Here is a 20,298-nt window from a genome sequence, read left to right as displayed (position 1 = left end):
CTTTTAATTTAGTTCACCCACAGTGAAAAAGTGCATTGCTGATCTATTTTAATATCTTTTGGAAACAAACAAAAACAGCAGTATGTAAATTGACTCAGTGCATTCTCCACCCAGTCAACTGGATAGCGTGGCATTTGCTCTTTTGCTGAAATCTCCAGTGGCTAGCTCACTCTTCTGTAAAATGGGTGACATATTTTTCTGCCACATATATTTGACCTAGTTAAGTAGATTACATTCAGAACAGGAAAAAAGTGATGACACAAGCTTTGATGTTGTGCCTCCGTTATATAGTAGATGCCAAAACATCTATATTCAAGGACGGCTATGTATATATGGAGCAAATATTCTGAAGTATTAAGTTCAGATATTTCAGAAGGCAAAGAACAAGGGCAATTTAAAACCAAAAACATTGAGGTCTGTTTAATGCCAAAGGCTTAAGGGGCATTCCTGAGGCCCTGCTATGCCAAAAAGCAGCATAATGAAGTTAGGGTCCTATGCACTTCCAGCAATAAAATGATCAGTAAAACGATAGCATTTTAAGCAGGAAAAAATATACCAACACCAGGAGACACCCCTACAGCGTATGTGGTATCACCCACCATTCATGGTGGTGCACACTAACAGTGTTTCTACATTAGACATGCATAGGTGGAACCAAGGAACACATGGTGATGGCAGAACGGCCCCATGAAGTGACTGCACCAGCACACACACAAAACTAACCGAACAAAGAAAACTGCTGTTAGCACTACTGTGGTTTGTGAGCCGGGCAATGGACACACTTCAGAGCTCCCTGAAGATTGAGGTTGAGATCCTTCCCATTACAAAAGAACTTGCATACCAGCATGTTATTGTGATTGTGACATCTATTTAGATGGTGCTTTTGTAATAATGTTTGTTCTATTTGTTAGATACAACAAAATGTGTGTGTGTGTGTGTGTGTGTGTGTGTGTCATGAAGAAAAATAAACTAGGGCAGAGGAAGAAGGAAGCTTTAATATTTTTTAATGTACGTTGTCCACTAAGTGGCAGTGTGACTAGGCTCCAGAAATGAGTTCTTTTGTATCTGGCATGACATGCCAGAAGTGAGAAGCAAAGAATAAGGGCTACACAAAGGGAGGAAAAAGGTGATTGATATAGTGGAATATAGTGGGGAACATAGTCACAGCTCCCCTGTCATGCAGCGAGAAAGCATATGCTATGCCCTGAGTCCAGCAAAAAAAGAAAACAAGTCTGTCTGGCACAGAGAATGACTATGATTGCACTACAGCAGGGCTCCCCGGTTCATGAGGGTGTCCTGAGGTAGAATTTTCAGTGCATAGCAAAAATCCCAACACAATGATTGCTGCACTAGCATCCAAAACCCTTTTCCCATTTCAGCAGGACGTGCTAGTGGCATTGAGCAGCCCCCCACAATGTTCACACCACACACAGGCTTGAAATGTAGGCAGAGAAGACACATGGAGAGGTGGACCAAGGCAGGACTCGCAATGATTCAGTTTCATGCTGCTGTAAATGCCTTTTGGGCACCACTGCGCCAGTGATCTACAGTAATGCAACTCTATACTCCTGAAATACAATAGCATCGGGCTGCAATGTGTTTTTGTTTAAGAGATGGTACTGCAAGATGTTCCCTGCTTGCTTTGTCACAGGAACTTCACCAGCAGTAACCACACTTCAAGCAGCACTGAAGTTCTAGACCAGGGATAGGGAATCTGTAGCCCTCCAGATGTTTGGGGTACAATTTACATCAGGCTTAGCTAGCATGGCCAATGGCCAAGGATTGATTATTTAGTCATCTCAGGAGTAGCACTACAGGACACTGGAAACTCTGTCTTTCTCCAACCAGCAAGCCTTGGGTAGTCAGGCCCACCTACCCTCCCACCTGATGGTGCTGTTAGTGAACACCAGGTCAGTCTACAACAAAGCAACACTCCATTGCAGCATGACTGCTGATGAAGGAGCTAAACAGATGTGTATTACTGAGACCTAGGTGGGAACGATTTGACTTAAGCTTTGCCCATTGGTTACTTGATGCAGGCAGCTAGGTGGGATCATATCACCCCAATCCTTAAAACACTGCACTCTCTGCCTCTGAGTTACTGGGTCTAGTTCAAACCATTGGTACAAGTGTACAGTGCCCAGAACCCATGTACTTAATGGACAGCCTCCTCCAATGCCAATTGATCAATGCTTTGAGATCAGCCAAGGAGACCCTGCTTAAGATCCTGCCAATGGACATGACCTGTGGTGTGTGATGACTTGAGATGGGTGCTTCTTGGTGGCAGCAAGCACCTCAACTGTGGAATTTTCTGTGTGATCATCCCCTATGTTGTCATGTTTTAGATGTCAACTAAAAACATTTTGTTTGTTCAGGCTTAGGAGACATATTTTTTCCTCTGGGTCTTAACAGTTTTGTTGTGCTGCTATATAATGCTTGTTATTTTAGTTTTCTAATCATTGTGTACAAGTGTTTTTATTTACAATGTTCACTGCCCTTGGTTCCATTGATAGGAAGGGTGGTATATAAATAAAACAAATAAATAATAATATTCTGCCATTTCTACCTGTTCGCTTATGTACCTCTTTCCATAGTTTTTGGAACACTTTCAATAGCTTTTATCTTGAAAGAAAATGGCTACGGTGCTATACAAAATTACTCTGCCATCCCACTAAGTGGTTTGAGGCAATCCTGGGTTCTGCTGCAAGATCTCTTTTTGCTGTGACAGATGAAAGCAATAGAGGAATTCCAATAAAATATGAGCCTTGGGTGTGAATAAAGATCACTAAAGCAGTTGTTTCATTGCTGAACATCTATATGCCTTGAAGAATCTGTAGATATATGGGGTTTACAAGCTATTGAAGAGAGCGCTTTGTCCTTGAAATGTTAGCAAAACTTTGTGAATGGGAGAAAGGCCAGTGTTGAGTCAGGTTTCATTTGCACTCATTATGTGTTAGTTCCAAAAAATATACAGCAAAATGGCAACAGAGGCAACTGTATGAAAATTCCTAGGTCCTGTTACAGTTGAATGTGACCAAGAAACAGAGCCCAGGGTGAAGTTTTGTTGGTGAAGCGGCTGGGCTATGCAGAAAGAACAGTTTCAGCTCAATGGCTTGCATGAACGTTGTGATGGATCAGATCAGAGGTCTGTCAGTAATCCAGCATCTTGTTTTCCGCAGTGGGCGACCAGATGCCTATGGGAAACCCTCAGGCCGTACATGATGGCAATAGGCATTTCCTTTGTTTCTTATCAGCTAGCATGATCAATTGGGAGTTTGCTATAGCTCGTCTACATTTCTGAAGAAACTTGTTGAGTTCGGATTCATTTGCCTTTTCCTGGAGTGCTGTACATATATGGTGCAATAAGTAACTGAGGTTGACAGGGTGACTGCTTTCCCCAGTGGTGGAAATGCTTCACATTCCAAGTTGGTGGTTTGGCATCTCGGCATCCATTCATATAAACTTTCAGCAATTTTCAGCTGTGCTATAAACAGCATCTGTTTGGAAGCCTAGGAGCTTCAAATGCCTGAAGGAAACAAAAGTTGCTGTGGTATAGCATCTGTGTCTGCTGCCTTTGTTCTTCGCTGATATAATTTAGGGCATGTCATCATTTTTCATCTCCAGGAGGTTTTATTGAGATGAGAAAAAGCTCAAAGATTTTATAATCTTTGTGGTCTTGCTTCTTACTTATGTTTACTAGCTATTACATAGGTCATAGCCCAACAGATTGTTATAGATGAGCCAGCATACTTATCAGTAGAGATGTGGAAGCCGGGACAGGGGAAGGGTAAAAAATGAAACAGGTAAACTTCCCCTCCTTGTTTATTTCTAACTATTTTATATCATGTTCTCCAGTGGAAAAATATTGAGGGACACTGGAAAAAGTGTCTATGAAAAGCTATCTTTTTCAGAATGATTGAGATGCTGTTAAAGATTTTTTTTTTTATCAATCAAAACAATAGAGAATGGTAATTGTGACATATGCAACTGTCAGAATGAAGATTGATTTTTCCACCTAGAGCATGCAGCCATCTTCATAAGAAGAGCATGAATTGCTTCTTCCAAAGACCTTTGGTTTGATTTGGAGACAGTCAAGCCAAATATTCTGCTTCTGCTGTCGTTCTGGCTTTGGTCCTCCCTTCTGGTCAAACCTATCACCTATTCCTCATTGGCACAGATACCCTTCTATGGGTTGTTGTTTTTTAAAAACAGCTTATTGCTGGAGAATAAAAATATCAGAAGGTGTTAGGGCAGAAACTGCAAAAGATCTGTTGTGGATGCCAAAGCTTAAGAGGAAAAATCTGAAATGTTGGGTGAGAATTGAGGTCTAACAAATACCCACAGAAGAAAGATGTATTGAACTGGATATATTCATAATTTTGTTTATACAAAACTAGGCATCTATAGTTTTCATTGATATACCAACAGGACAATTTTATATCCTAAATTAGAAATGCTCTCTTTTATGTTGTTAAAGGTGTAAAATAAGTATAGGTTTCATTTAATTTTTTAAAATAGGTATGATGTATATTTCAATCTCTCCCCCCAAAATTTCTGTTGTTTTTTATTTTAAAAAACAATCTTGTCCCCCCCCCCCCATAGCTTCAAAATTTCCAGAGGTTTTACACCTCTAGTTCCTGCACTCACAGTTATTTGAAAGATGACTTTTAACACAAAAAAAAAGAGTTGAATAATTATCTTTCACAGTGGAGTTTCACTTAGGATAGCTGTCAACCTTCTTGGAGCTCATTTATTTATATTCAGATCGATAGGAATTTCTAGAATTGGTCTGGCTTATAGCCCCCTTTCTTTTGTGACAAAACGCCTTTCCAACTCTATCATTGTCATTCCTAGTGAGTAGTTTTCTTAGGTGCAGAACCCAACATTTTTACACTGATGGGGGTTTAGGCTATCGCTTTTGAGTAGCCTAAGGCAAATCTCATGAATATTCTGAAAGAAGGGAAATGGAAGAGAATATAAAATCAAACATATAAGAAAGCACATATATAATACAACATGCTTACCAATGTACTGTTTTATCTTAGATGGGGCGGGGAGGGGGGGGGAAGAGTGCAAGGCCATAAGTTTACTAATCCATTTAAGGTGGGCCTTTGCCAGAGAGGAAAATAAACTCTTGAAGCTAATTTATGCATTTGATGTGTTTGTTTTAGCTAATGTGAATAGTGTGGTGTTAGAGGAGAATAAGACCACACACAACTGCTTCCATGGACAAGCTGTGTGGAGATCCTTTTTAGTGGAAGTAGCTACATAAGTTTGGTTTGCATGTTCTCATTGTGCCAAACTATGGCCGGGGGCCGGAGCATTCCCATGGACTATCCCTTGTCCGGGGCGCCGAAAATGGCTTCTGTGCATGTCCGCAGCACCAGCAATCACTTCTGCGGCTGCGCAGATGCGATTTCCGGTGTCTGTGCAGGCACAGGTGCCATTTTCGGTGCTGCTGGGCAAGTCCCTGCGTCGTGCAGCGTCGGTTTAGTGCAGCGCACAGAAGACTTGCCGAGCGGGCAGCTCGGTGACCGGGCGGCTTGTGGGTCAGATAAACGGCCTCCGTGGGCCATATCCAGCCCATGGGCTGGAGTTTGCCGATGTATGGCTTAGCAGAACCATGTGCAGGCTCCCAGATAAGAGCTTGCTCCTACCAGATCCTTTTTGCTGCCACACCACACTAAGCCAAGCCAAAGCTTTCAGCACCTTTCCCCCCTCTGCAGTGATGGGGAATCTATTAGGATGGTCTACCTTCAGAGGCTGAGGGATCCAATGGGTTTCCAGATGGCTTTCATGAATTTTCCAGCTAATATGACTGGTACTCCTGTCAAAGCCCTGGCCAACCTCTGGAACATCCGAATGGCTTGGGCCATTGACACAATCGCCCCTGAGCACCCTTTCTGCCTTCATGGAGCCTATTTGGTCACCCTGTATGATGCCCTCTGGCTGGGAAAGAGATGGGGGAAATGCATGCCTGTTAATTCTCACTGACCTCTCATTGGCTTTTGATACCATCAACCATGGTATCCTTCTGGAGCGGCCGTCTGAGTTATGGGTGGGTGGCACTGCTTTGTGATGATGAACTATAACCAAGAACAAACATTTCTTTCCATTCATGCCTAGCAAAGAAAGGGCTTGCCCACAAGCCCTGATTTACATGACATGCTAGAAAGCGGGAGGCAAGAGCAGAGTGGAGAAAGAAGATTGGAAGAGTGTCAGAGAAGATGGGAAAGAGAGCTGGCGAAGTGGACAGTGAGGGGACTTGTGGTTCTCTTAATGAAACCAAACGTTGAGCAACCCATTGAGAAGGCACTCTTATCACATACAGGAGGGAACTGCTGGGTGCCACTGCTCCTATAAAGAGGGAGAACCGCCTCCGCAATCCTGAGGCAACAGCCCCCTCAGCCACAGGCTCAGGTAACACATGCACACCAGGGATGCACTGCAACATTTTGTTGTGGAGCCCCACTTCTAATATAGTACACATATCCCTGCTGAAATGTAGCTGCTCCAGGGATGAAGAATAGCAGCAACTGGATAGTCTGCTAAAAGAAAATATTTGGGCTTCAAAAGTGCAGAGTACAGAGGCATTTAGATCTCACAGTGCAGCGCATAGCTGCTCAGAAGCAAGTCTCATAATTTTAGTGGACCTTAACTTCCAGGAAAGTTTCCATAGAACTGTAGCATTGGTCAGAAACATTTCATCTAGTGAGCAACACAACATTCTGATTATCTCCTTCGGAAGTATGAAGACATGACTTTGCATTTGTAGAACTGAAACCTAAATCCCAGGGGGGCTTGTTCAAGATCCAGGTCTGGCTCCATTCAAACTATCGGGGGGGGGGGATATTGTTGTAGCTCTAAAAGCCTTATTTTGGAGACAACGAGATGGTTTTGTTATTGTTTGTTTTTTTAAAAAAGGTTTTACAAGGCTATGTAAAAGAAATCAAAGTTATTTTTAATCATTTATATGATGGGCATGTTGTTGTTGTTGTTTAGTCGTTTAGTCGTGTCCAACTCTTCGTGACCCCGTGGACCATAGCACGCCAGGCACTCCTGTCTTGCACTGCCTCCCGCAGTTTGGTCAAACGCATGTTCGGAGCTTCGAGAACACTGTCCAACCATCTTGTCCTCTGTCGTCCCCTTCTCCTAGTGCCCTCAATCTTTCCCAACATCAGGGTCTTTTCCAAGGATTCTTCTCTTCTCATGAGGTGGCCAAAGTATGGGCATGTTATTGCTCCTTAATATAAAAAATATTATTAGTTACTTTTAGCTAATAAAATGGAGCATTATAAGAAAAGCATAAGCATGCAGTTGAAAGCTAGGAGGCAACCTGAGCAAGGAAGCAGTGGGTGGGAAAGTGTTAAGGACCGTCTTTCCAAACCGTTTCTCCACCCTCAACAACCACTCCTTGAAAAGTAATCTCAGCCCCACTCAAAACATTGCCTTGACACCATGGAGCGAAAGGTTGTTTTTACTATAAAAGAAGACAAAGAAAGAACCTCGCTTTTATTCTACAGTAAAGTGCATTTCAGGAATATTGGAACACAAATGCCATACATTCTATTCTATTCTTCTAATTGTCGGAACATCATAAGGGTGACTTCTCTTCTCATAGGTGTATACCTTTTGTCTCCAGGAGTGGTTAGACGAAAGTTGTGCAGCAAATGTTCTAATGCTCCATCACTTGAATGAAGAAATGTCTCAGTACAAATGGATCTCTGTGGGGAAAATAGCTGTTCAGGGTTAAACCAAGCCAGTTAGCTGCAACTCAAACCAGGAGTTGTCACGGGCAGCTTAGATGCCTAAGACTGAAGACTGGCAGGTGGCCAGTTCTTAAGCCTCCTGTGAATTAGGGTCTGTGGAGGTAGCTTTAAAATGGTTCCAGTTATGGGGCTAATTAGAAGTGTAGTCAGAAGTGAAATCAAGACATACAATCAATGGAGGTAGCCTTGTTACTGCTCATCTCTCCCCGCTCCCCTTCCTTTAAAAAATAGCAGACCCTGGACATGGATGTTGGCCTACTGATTGTTGGTGACATCATAAGCAGTATCCAATGAGTTATTGCTAGCCACGCAATGACAAGAATAGATTGTGGGTAGAACAACACTTTACACTGACAACGTTGTTTTAGGCTGTGTACACATTACTGTCTACAATGTCTCCAGTGTGCTCCCACCACTGGTGCTTGAAGCTGAGTTCACATGGTGTTAGGCGCAATCTGTACAGACCCTGCCATTTTTTGATCAATACCCCTGTTTGATGCATTTTCCCTCCAGCCAGCTTCCATGCGATTTAAAAATGTAAGCCGCAGTTAAGCTGAGGTGGGGGCCACTTCAAACAGCCGTTGTGCAGGCACGCATGGCAGCAAATGTGCCGGCCCCAGCTTCATTTAATAGGAGTTGGGGAAGTTGTGGGTGTGATCAGGTAGTGCACATTGCTTGAAGACACCCTTGCTCCCTCTCAGGTGTGTACAGCAAGGTAAGAATGTGACTAGGAACGTAGTGGAGGGAAACAACCACACTCTGTGTTAAACCGCTAATATGTAGTGTGGGAAAATGCAAAAGGAAAGCCTGAAGTTTTTAATTTCTGAAAAATAGCTAAATTTAAATTTATGTAACGAGTTTAAAAGAAAAAAAAGTTATCTGACTTAAATATTTTGTCTGTCCAATAATGAAATCCTATATTTGGAGGATGGTGGAGCTGTGTTAGGGGCGTAGTGCCAAGAAGAGCAGCACAATTTCTAGTGTGTGGAGTCTTTCAATGGTTAACATTTCAAAGACTACAACTGTTCCACAACATGATGATTCTCTGATCCTTAATTAAGTAGCATTTATTGCTCTGTAAAAGAATAAATATAACATTGCCGGCAGCTCTATCCCCCACAATTCAAACTCTGCTCCCGACAGAATCAAATACATAATGGGGTCAACATTGTATCATTCATTTATCAGACAGGAAAGGGGAAATGTAAAATATGAATGAATGAGCTCTCACTAAGGTCTTAACTTTTACTGAACGGAAGATTAGTGAAATACAAAAGGGTTCAAGATAAATTAATTCTGAACGAGTTTCAGAATTATTTGTGGATATAAAACGTGGGTAAGAGGCATGCCAGTTCTTGTTTGAAACCTATTAAGGATATGGGTAAGACAGTGTTTCCTCCCCCAAATTAGATTATGCTTCACACATTCCCTTACTGTACCAATCTGAATCTGGTGAATGGAAGTAAATCGTTTGAATATTGAATAAACCATTACTTCATCAACCAGTTGTTTGTACTGAATATTGTTGAGATAGATGGCACTTACATGCACGTTTAGAATTTGGTCCTTTGTCTGCTATTACAAACAGCTGTAGAATTATGATGAAAGAGCATTTTGTAAGGTGAAGTCCATTGATTTGCACGCCATACTGGCTTCAAAAAGCAAAAAAGATGGCAATGGAACAATAATAAAGAAATGTAGAACTGTGGTTCTTATTGCAACTAGGACATTATTTAGTCAGGTTAGAAATATGAGCCAGCTTTCTCTAATCTTAGCTAAGGCTTAAAAAGAAATATAAACCTATGAGCAACTGAGAGAAAATGCAGATGTCATATATTCATGGTCTGAGCTTGATGTCATGTTTCGGAAGTAGCTGTTTTTTTATTCAAATCCTTGCAAGAGCTCCAAATCTGAAACTATGAAAACATGGGCTTCATGTTTGGGGATTATGAATTCTGATGAGAGCTTCAGATTCCTGGGTGGTAGGGATGCATTACATTAGGAGAGCGGATCTTCCTGCTGGCACATTTTTATCCGCTGAGAGCATAATTGCATGCACGTCACGTTTGATAGAGAATTGTAGCTCTTAAGTTTCTAAATGAGCTTAATGTTTAAAAGGACTAATTAAAGATCTGTATTATTTTTATTTAAAAAAATCCATTACGGCAAGATTACTATTACTATTTTCATAACGAAACTTAGAATTCTGGTGGTGTAGCCATATTTGGTGTTTCCAGGTCATGCAAAATTAAAATAAGTGTCTGTGCTCTCTTTCCATTAGCTATCAAAATGAATGAAGTGTTACATTGATTCAGATGTGCTTGTATATTTGTTGATGATTCTATGCTTCCTAAGTGGATAAGTTTAGGCCAGTGGATAGTGTGTTGGAAAACCTTGATTAAATTTTGCCACAGCTTTTACTCGCTGACCCAATTCAGATTACACACTCTAGATGGACAGACCATGGTTCACAATTGGTAGGTGAAACAGCCCCTCCAGATGTTACTGGACTGCAATTCCTATTGTCCCTGACCACTAACAATGATGGTCCACAAGTTCCTCACTTGCTCTACCTGATATTAATTAACATGAAGTTCAATCCTTCTGCTCAGAAGTAAGTCATAGTGAATGCAATGAGACTTAACTCTGGGGTAACTGGGTATAGGATTGCCTTCTCAATGGCTCACATATGAACATATGAACTGCATTAATTAAAAACTATTTCCTTTAAATAATATAAAAACTTGTTTGGGGTATTCTGGTCTGTGGCAGCTGTTTTACATATGGAAGTTATCCCTTAAGTTATCCCTTATTGTTGCAACTATCAAGAGATAAAATGTGTGTTTGAATTCACCCATATGCCATGAACCAATATTATTCCAATATTTAATTATGAGCATAAGAACATAAGACCCCCAGAGATCCAACTAGTCTAGCATTCTGTTTCCCACACCTGTGGCCAGCCAGTTGCCTCCAAGGAAATGCTTATGGCTAATAGCTGTTGATAGGCTTGCTCTTTATGAATGTGTCTAATCCCCTTTAAAACTGTCTAAGCTAGTGGTCATTGCCACAACTTGCAGCAGAGAGGGCACAATGCTATGCTTGTCTGTTCAGTAGTAAGTTCCATCGGGACATTCTCCAGGTAAGGGTGTCTAGGATTGTAAACTCATTTCCCTAAGTTGATTATGTGTACTGTACTTTCTGTTGTCTGCCATTTCCACACATGATGCCCAGTTTTATAAACCACTATTATGTTCCTCTTTGGGGATATAAACTGCAGTCTCTTCTAATAGGGAAGGTGCTCCAACTCCCTGAAAATTTTTCTTGACCTTTTCTGTACCATATGCCTCTACAATATCTTTTTTGAGATGGGGCAACTAGAATGGTACGCAAAAATTCAAATGTGGTTGCACCATAGATGAGGGCATTGCAGTACTGAACATTCCATTTTGACTCTTACCTAATCCCCATTTTGGAGTTTGCCTTTTTCACTGGCTGGTCCAAGCTGGCATTTTCATTGACTGCATCTGCCTCGACCCCAATATCTCTTTCCTGTTGTGAGATGCTGTTGTGAAACATTTCATTGAATCCATTTCTGCTCTCATCACGACAGCTGTTTTGAAATGGAAAAGTGTAACTTCCTGTTCATAAAGTCTGCTTCAGCTTTTTTGTTTCTTCATTTCTTCTTTGCAATTACATCTGCATTTCCAGTGTTATGCTATGTATTTTCGTGTGTTGGGTACAAAATTTTCAACTGCTTTCATACTGTATCTGTCCCATATTTCTTACGCTGTGTCAACTTCTGCCACCGCAGCTTCCTTTTTAAGTTAGGGTTATTACCATAAAACAATTTGATGGTGGATTTAATTTATTTCAAATATTTTCAAAATCCAGTGAAAACCCTTGTCAGCTGCCTTCAAGACTGGTCATCCAAATTTTGTTTGGTATGTGTGTACATCTCCTCCATCCCTAATTATGAGACTGACAGCTTATACCAGACAGCTGATGTTGGACAGCTACCCAAAGTGTTGGATTCATGATTCTTAGTTTGGGGAGGGGGAGAGAGAAAGGATGATTAAGAAAAAATGTTCTCAATCAGTTTAGCTGTCACTGTGAAATCCTTGCAATGTAGCCAGGCTCTGGTTACATGTCAATTTAGAAATCCTGTGGCGCTGCAGCTATAACAACTTGTTAATTATTTGTGAAGTAACAGGCTGTAAGATCTCTGGCTCACATTTTTCTTACTGTACATGTTGTTGATAGGCATGTAATATGAGAATAATCCCTTTGCTAATAGGCCTTGGAGGGAACTGGGTTGAGAATTTTCAAGAGTATGAAATAATAGCACTTAAGTAAATATTGTTTAGAGGAGGGGAAGGCAATTGTTGGTATGTTTGGGATTGCGGCTGTTGTTGCCATTACTACTACTGCATTATTATCAGTCATGCAAAGCCAGGAAAAGACTGGGCCACTGCAGGTTCTGCCCTGTATGGAATCAGACCCTAGGTCCATCTAGCTCAATACTGTCTGCACTAACTGGCAGTTGCTCTCCGGGGTTTCAGGCAGGGAACTCTCCCAACTCTACCTGGAGATGCTGGGGAATGAACCTGGGGCTTTCTGTGTTCAATGCAGATGCTCTGTCACTGAGCTATGGCTCTTCCCATGGGTTCCATTTTGAGATGCTGTCTGTGACTCCTAACAATGCCCAACACAGCTGGCTACAACCCTGTCCCCAAGAGTGTTGTTGCATATTTTTCTTCCTTCCATTGTGCCTTGAAGGGAGTATTGGTAGCAGTAATGCCAGAGGCAGAAACTAGGCAGCGGTAACATGTTTGAATGGAATAGCATTCAGGAGATAAATGCTGGTAAGCCCTGTAGTGTCTATCTGGACTTGCATCCTCTGTTTAAGTACTTGGGGAGAGAGAGGAAGAACAGTGGGTGCTTTCCTTCTGTAGCAAATGATCTCTGTCAGAGTCTCCGCAATTGTGAACCGCTGCCTTCTTTGCAGAGCTTGCCCCTATCCCCAACTGCAGCTTGAGAGCCACTTTGAGAGTTTTTATGGTCAACTTCAAAGGAAGATTGCATGACCAGCCATTCTTTGAACAGGCTGTAGTATTCATCTCTAATGCTTTGTGGCTAATGCTCCCTCCATAGATATATGAAACTTTCATTTTTATTGCTGTAATATTTTCATCACTGAAATATACTTACCTTATAAATATTGTGTAATTTCTATTGTGTAGAATCTCAATGATCTAAGATTCTAAGATTGAAACAGTAGAAAAGACCTGATGGACTTAAACAGGTATAATTCCAGTTTGACGCTGTGTTCCTGTTGTTGTTTTTTGAATTACCATCCTTAAAGCTGTAGAAATGTCAGTAACTCAGTTGGTTAGAGTGTGGAGCTGAAAGTGCCACGTTTGAGGAGACGGCAAGTAAGGAAATCAAAGAATGTGAAGGGAAACAGGCTCATTGTCCAGAAATCTATGAACTTTATTTCCCTTCAATAAATCAGTATCAGTTTCTCTTTTGTGGGCACCAAACCAACACATTCCTGCATCATTGTACTTAAGGTAAAACCTCTTACTTCTTTGAGTGAGGTGTGAAAAGAACCACGATAGGAACACTTTCCTGTTTTCAACTTTCATTTGTGGGGATGACCATGCCATTTCTGAATTTCCCTTTACTTCACAATATTTCAAAATAGTATTTTGCAGTATATATTTAAGAAGCGGTTTTGCTGCTCCTACCCTTGACAGTGGAGCAATCCTGCTTTAGTAACTTCTACTGTGACCTTGGATGTTAGCTATTTCCTGCATATGTGATGCACTGTGGCCATATTATCAGAGTGGAAGTTGAGCTGGGTGGGCATTGCTTGTGGTCAGCGTTTCCTCCCCGCGGGTTCCGTTCCCATGTGCCCTCTTTATCTTGTGGTTTGAGAAGAAGGAAGGAAACTTTGCTGTTGAAATTGTTCAGAAGTTTCTGTACAAAGCTGACATTGGGTGTAGCAAGTATTGGCAAGTATAGGGAAATAACATTTTGCCCAAGAACTACCTGGAAGTCAAGTACAAATGTGGGAATGAGGCAAAGACTACAAAGACTCCTCTTGTCAGTGAGAAACCTTCTGAGGAGGTGACTATGAGTGGAAATCAGGTGTTGAGCCTGCACTGATACCTCCTCCATTTCCAAGGACATGGAGACATGGGTGTGAACAAACCTTGCAGACCCAACCCTCTCAAATGAGTGCCCATTTGCTTCTCCAGCTGCTTGCCCTAAGTGTTGTGCTAACTTTGCTTTTCAAAAGGAAGGTGCAGGGGAACATCACTTGTTGGATCGTTGTCTTAACATGTGCTCAGCCATGAGTCTAAACCTCTTGAGTATTTCCTGCACCTTGTCTTATATCTTGCCCATGTACCAGTCTGATTTATGCATTAAAGCCTTTGGCAGAAACAAAGCTGGGAGTGTGGGTTAGGACACCAACCTTGCTTGAAGATGCTGAGGGTTGGATCTGGAAACTTCTGCATGCAGCAAATCTGCTCTGCCACTGAGCTGTTGCCCTTGTTTATTTTCACTAGGAAATAGATAGGAAGAGTGATTCTGTTGACTCTCTGGGACTTCTTACCAGCTTTTGATACTTACTCATATGACATCCTTGGTTGGCAATGTTTTGCTGTGGCTCTATGGTTCCTTCCTTTCCTAAAAATTCCAGAATGTATTGGTATTGTAGTAAAGATCTTGTAGTATCTTTCTTGTGGGACTTCACATCTATATGAAGCCACCATGAGAGGTCACTTGCAGTTTTTGAGTGGGATCTCTATTTATACCCTTCTTTTGTACCAAATGTGGTGGTGTCATCCTTGAATGACAGCATGAGGGATGGAATTAGCAATTTTGAAACTTAATCCAGACAAGATGTTCATGGTGGGTAGTCTTAAAACTAGACAATTAATGGAATTACCTGTTCTGGGTGAAATGATTCATCTCCTTGAGCCAGGTCAATATCTAGATTTTTAAGGTGGAAGAAGTGGTCAGGAACATGATCTGTCAGCTTTTTGCCCCAGCTTTGCCCCTTCCTGAAAAAGTGAGACCCTGATTGAAATACTGCATTGAACTTTATGTGACTCTGCCCTTGGAGCCAGTTCAGAAGCTTCAGTTGATGCAGAACTCACCAGGCAGATGTTCGCTGCTGGGAATAACTGCAATACTGTAAGAATTATATTGGTTTCTAGACTAAATGTCATATTGCTGATTCTTACTTTTGAAATCGTTTACAGCTCCAGTGTATGTGTTGCCCCAATATGAACCTCTCCAATCATTGAGACCCAGTAACAAGTCTCTTCAACATAAGTTGAATTATCTGTAAGGCTGATAGAGAATTTTCATTTGTGGTCTCACACCTATAAAGTTTCTTACCATCTGGGTAAGAATGTGGTCTTCTCAGAAGTGTGCTTTTGAAACTTTTAAAAATTGTTTTTATAAATATTTAGACTTCTATTGTATACCCCCTTACCCAAGAGTAAGCTACACTGAAAATAAGGGAAGTTACTTCTGAGTATGTGTGTATAGGATTGCATTATTTGTCCCTTTTTTTACAGGCTGGGATTTTACCTGAGCTGCATCTATTTTTTGTGATTTGAGAATAAACTTCAGATATAGCAACTGTCGTATTTTATTATTGCTTTTATGTTTCAAATCATTCTCTCCCCACCCCCTTACAGAACCCTTGCAAGTGGAAAAGCTGAGTACTGTATACATTTTCTAAAGAAATAATACATAGTAACAAAATATAGGTCCTGGGGACACTGAGGCAAAATATTCAGAATACAGTATGTATAAAATGGAGTGATGTTGTCTTAAAACATTTAAATGGAAGCATATTTTGAAGCATCTAAGCATTTTTTTTTAATGACCAATCCAGTCCCCCCCCCCTCCGGAGGCACCGTGCTTATTTATGTCATGTGCCATTGGGAATATAATTGCATTTGTCGTTAGATTTCTCTAAATGTATACCATGCGTGTACATGCAGAGTGCATTGAGATAGAAAATTTTGTTCCAGCTACCCAAGCAAATTGACGTGAGTCTTGGGAATTTTCTTACTGTTAGGAATGAAGTGATGACGTCATTCCGCCTGTTCTGGAAGCTATTTTCCCTAGAGGCGGAAAAAGCCAGAAGGGACCATGTCCACATACATAAGTAAGGAAGGCCCACTGATCTTTCTCCATCCATTCTTCACCCCCCACAGTCTTTCCCTTTAGAGGCCAATTTCCTTGACCTTCCCTTTCCAACTTTTAGGGGGTGAAATAGCAATTAAAAATAAATAAGAGGAGCTAAAGAACAGGTGCTTGGGGGGGGCACATGCCAACAGCTCCTCTTTCTCTGCACATGTGATTGTGATCCTCCTCCAGTTTTCTCAGCTCATAGGTTGAAGAGCAACCAGTAAGAACAGGGTTGTTCTCATGACTGTTAGGAAATCTAATGTGCAACCTAGTTCTTAAGAGCCTTATGATGACTTCTTTTTGTTTAGGGTACTGTCAGAGGTAGATTTAGGGCACCACAACTGGTTCCCTTGCACAGGAATACAGGAGCCAAGGGGGCATCTTCCCACCACTTTCCCCAAGCCTAGCAAAGCCTCTCCTCTTCTCGAAGAGGAGGTGTTGTGAGCGGGAATCTCTTCCCGTGTCTGCAGGGGGGCGTGGCCGGGGCCCCTGTCACACACTCCAGCCAGCCAATCTGGTGGGTTGGTGGGCGTGGTTTAGCAGTTTAAAATGGCCACGGGCCCTATGAGCTCCTCCTTCTTGTTGCCAGCTTCCTCAGATCACCCGCCTGCCTGCTCTTTAGCCTTTGCCTCAGCACCTGACCTTGCTATGGACCTCGGTTGGTCACCTTGGTTGCCCAAGGGGCCTGGTAGGAAAGTTTTCCACTTGGCAGATTGGCTCCACCCACTTGGTTTTTCACCTACCTTGTAGCAAATAGTGACAACTTTAGTTACAGGTAGGTAGCCGTGTTGGTCTGTGTCGAAGCAAAATAAAAATAAAAAACAAAAAACAAACAAAAAAGTGACAACTTTGTAAGGTTTGGTGGTTAGGGACTGGAAATGCATTGTGTGTTGGAGGGGAGGTGGGGCCATCACCTACCCCACCCCTTGAAGGGTATTCCATTAAAGGAATCCGGTGGTCGTGGTTCCTGTCCGATGCCCAGTTGGTGGCTAGGGCCATGACACGACCCTCTGGTGACTCCAGGGGAAAGCTTCCAGTTGATTTGCATAAACAAGCTCCCCCTGCAGGTTGTTAACCCTTGTGTGACTCCCTGCAGAGCGGGTAGGAGTCAAGTATAGTCTGTTCGGATCCAATGCCTAAGCCAATACCACTCACATTCTGTAACCAATAAAGTTGTGGCCTAAAATACTTGTGTCCATGTGTCTTATTTCATCACAAAGTGGGGAGCGGGGCCTCAACTCACAAGTGCTTTTCACCTAAGAAACCACCATCTTTGTATAATTAGGCTGTGTTTTCCCAGTGATGGTTCCATGTTTTTCCTCTGCTACAGAAAACTCAACTTCTCTTTCTTTCTTTCTTTCTTTCTTTCTTTCTTTCTTTCTTTTTTAAAAAAGTATATGAAACATTAGCAAATACTCGACAGATTTGGGAGTTTCTTTTCACTGTTTTATCTTCTTTTTAAAAGGTTTCTCCCCCTGGTTTCTGCCTGATTAATTACTTCCTCTTTGTACTTCTGCTAATATAATTGCCCCTCCCCCCGTAATTAGAGACATATCGTTTCCCATTGTGTGTGTATTCAATTAATCAGGCTGCAAGAGGGGAGGATTGAACTGTCTTAGGGCAGCGCAAACAACACGCAACCGGAGGAAAAGTCGCTGAGTGTAAGCTTCTTTACTGGCTCACCTTGTAGCAATGCAAAATAAAAAAAAATCCTTCAGTAGCACCTTAAAGACCAACTAAGTCTTTATTTTGGTATGAGCTTTCGTGTGCATGCCAAAATAAAAACTTAGTTGGTCTTTAAGGTGCTACTGAAGGATTTTTTTATTTTGCTTCGACTCAGACCAACATGGCTACCTACCTGTAACTTGTAGCAATGGTTAAGCATCTGCAAGAGGCTGGGAGATAGGAGAGGAGACTCATGCCTGTTGCATGGGGAGGCTATAACAGAATGCATAAACACACATAAGTGAAAATGTTCTGCTGCCATTCCTGATGCAAGAGAAAAAGAGGAAAGGCAACTGTCAGAGAGCACTAAGAGCCTTGTATCTGGCGACCCCCCCCCCCACTTTCCTTTGACTTTACAACCTCATAGTACTTGTTGCTGCAGACAAAAGGGAAAGTTGCTAGGATTCAAATTACAGTTGCTAATGAAATGAACAGACCAAGGATAAAAAAGGGGCCAGCATTAAACAATTTATTTATAATTTTCAAATGGGAAACCATGTTTCATGTCAAATAAAGACACCCCGCATCCTCCCCGTATATTTTTGGAATATACTTCATAGGATGCCATTTAAGTGGTGAAAGGGTGGCAATCAGAGAAACTTCTCTTAGGGGCCTTTGAAGTGAAGGTTGAGTCATTATTATTCATCACCAGGCTAGTTTGTGTGCTCATTTAGGTGACAGTTGTTTTCTCGAAAGAAAACAGCCTCTTGATGCTTTTTAATTCCTGAAAATAAAAGAAACAAGGACTGTCAAGGCATCCGGATGTAGTGCTTTGAAAGCAGTGCGCAAGGAAACAAATTGAAATCCAAGGGAAAAACTGAGTGGCATAAGACGGAGAGACAGTGTTATGTGGCTAAGCGCAATATATCTCTTATACTACATTTGTAAATGATGTGCACTGTCTGTGCATTGCACAGTGCTGAACAAAGAGGGAATATGCTTTTGTTGCTCTTCTGCGTCACCATGGCAGTTTTAAAGCACAGTTTCTGTAGCATTAATCAGAAATGCAAAGACATAAATTAAGGCCAGTGGACAGTGTATTGGAAAACCTTGATTCAAATTTTGCCACAGCTATGACTCGCTGAACCCAATTCAGGTTACACACTAAACCAGGGTTATTGAAGGTAAACTGTGCTTTAGTGTAAAGTCTAGATGGACAGACCATGGTTTACAATTGGTAGGTGAAACAGAAGTAGGGTTGCAGTTCAGCAGCACTTCCAGGACAATTTACAAAAATCATAATACAATATAGAACAGGCACCCCCAAACTTCGGCCCTCCAGATGTTTTGGACTACAATTCCCATCTTCCCTGACCACTGGTCCTGTTAGCTAGGGATCATGGGAGTTGTAGGCCAAAACATCTGGAGGCCCACAGTTTGGGGATGCCTGATATAGAACCATGTGCGTAGGCAGGGGGCAGGGGGGCAGTTGCCCCCCCTAGAAGCAGAGCCACTGGCCAGCCTGCCCCGCTGCCCGCCGCCGCCTGGTGCCGCTCCTTTTCTTTTAGGTCTCCCTTCTCCCCGGCTGGCTGTGGGGCGGGCGGAGGGAAAGCCCCAGAGCTGCGCAAAGCGTTTGGCTGGCTTTCCCTCCGCCCGCCCCACAGCCAGCCAGGGAGAAGGGAGACGTCCCTTCTAGCCGGCGATCGTGTAGGGGGAGGATGGGATCGGATCAGCCGATTTCGGGCTGATCCTGGCGCCCCCTCGCCCCTGCCAGTCACGGAGGGGGAGGAGGGGGTCAGAGCAAGCCCATTTTCGGGCTGATCCTGGTGCCCCCTTGCCCCTGCCGGTCGCGGAGGGGGAGGAGGGGGTCGGAGCAGCCCGATTTCGGGCTGATCCTGGCGCCCCCTCGCCCCTGAACAACCATGGCTTGCCTTGCCCCACTGTGGCCCCTCCCCTCCCGTGCCTTGGCCCTGCCCCTTGCCCCCGTAATTTTGATCCTGGGTATGCCCCTGTATAGAACTGTAGAGTTGGAAGTGATTGTCTAGGGCTAGGCCATGCAGCTGTCCCATACAGGGATCAATCCTGCAACCTTGACATTGTCAGCACCACACTGAAGCCAACTTTGTTATCCAGCCTCTAGGCAATAAATTGCAACAGATTATGATAGCTAAATGGAAATTAACTGTGACTATCAGAGGTGTAGCTTACATTTGGCTCTGGGTTATTCTGTAAAAAAGGAGATGCATCTAGTTGGAGAAGCTGGAATTTGGATTTACTCTGCAAGGCAGTTCTTGCAAAAGAACCTGCCTAACAGAACAGACAATTATGCTAAATAATATACTGTTCGCTGGAGCTTGTGTATTTATTTTCATTTATAAGAACTGGGCTCTATAACAATGTAGCAAATAAGTTGCAAGTCAAATGTCGATTCTCACTTGACAATGGCATCCTTAGTTTTTTTCATGGCAAGTCCATGTAGTTTCCCAGCATAATTACACGCCACAAAAAGGGCAGGTACACATTGCATGCCATTTCATACAATGGGATGCCTTCCACAGCATGTGAAGTGGCCTTACATAAGGTAATACACTCAGGGGCGGAGGAAGGGGGTGTGGTGGGGGAGGCCACCCCGGGTGTCACCACTGGG

General features: G+C 42.5%; 1 protein-coding gene across 2 annotated transcripts in view; it reads left to right on the top strand.

The window, feature by feature from the left end:
• Nucleotides 1-20,298, top strand: part of RIPOR2 (RHO family interacting cell polarization regulator 2) — a 102,851-nt gene that overhangs the window by 7,978 nt on the left and 74,575 nt on the right. The window lies entirely within an intron of this gene.

The sequence above is a fragment of the Zootoca vivipara genome, chromosome 8 (genome assembly GCF_965207765.1).
Source record: "Zootoca vivipara chromosome 8, rZooViv2.hap1.1, whole genome shotgun sequence".
In the NCBI taxonomy this organism is placed as follows: domain Eukaryota; kingdom Metazoa; phylum Chordata; class Lepidosauria; order Squamata; family Lacertidae; genus Zootoca; species Zootoca vivipara.
Note: the sequence above shows the minus strand (reverse complement) of the source record. Positions and strands in the feature narration are given on the sequence as shown.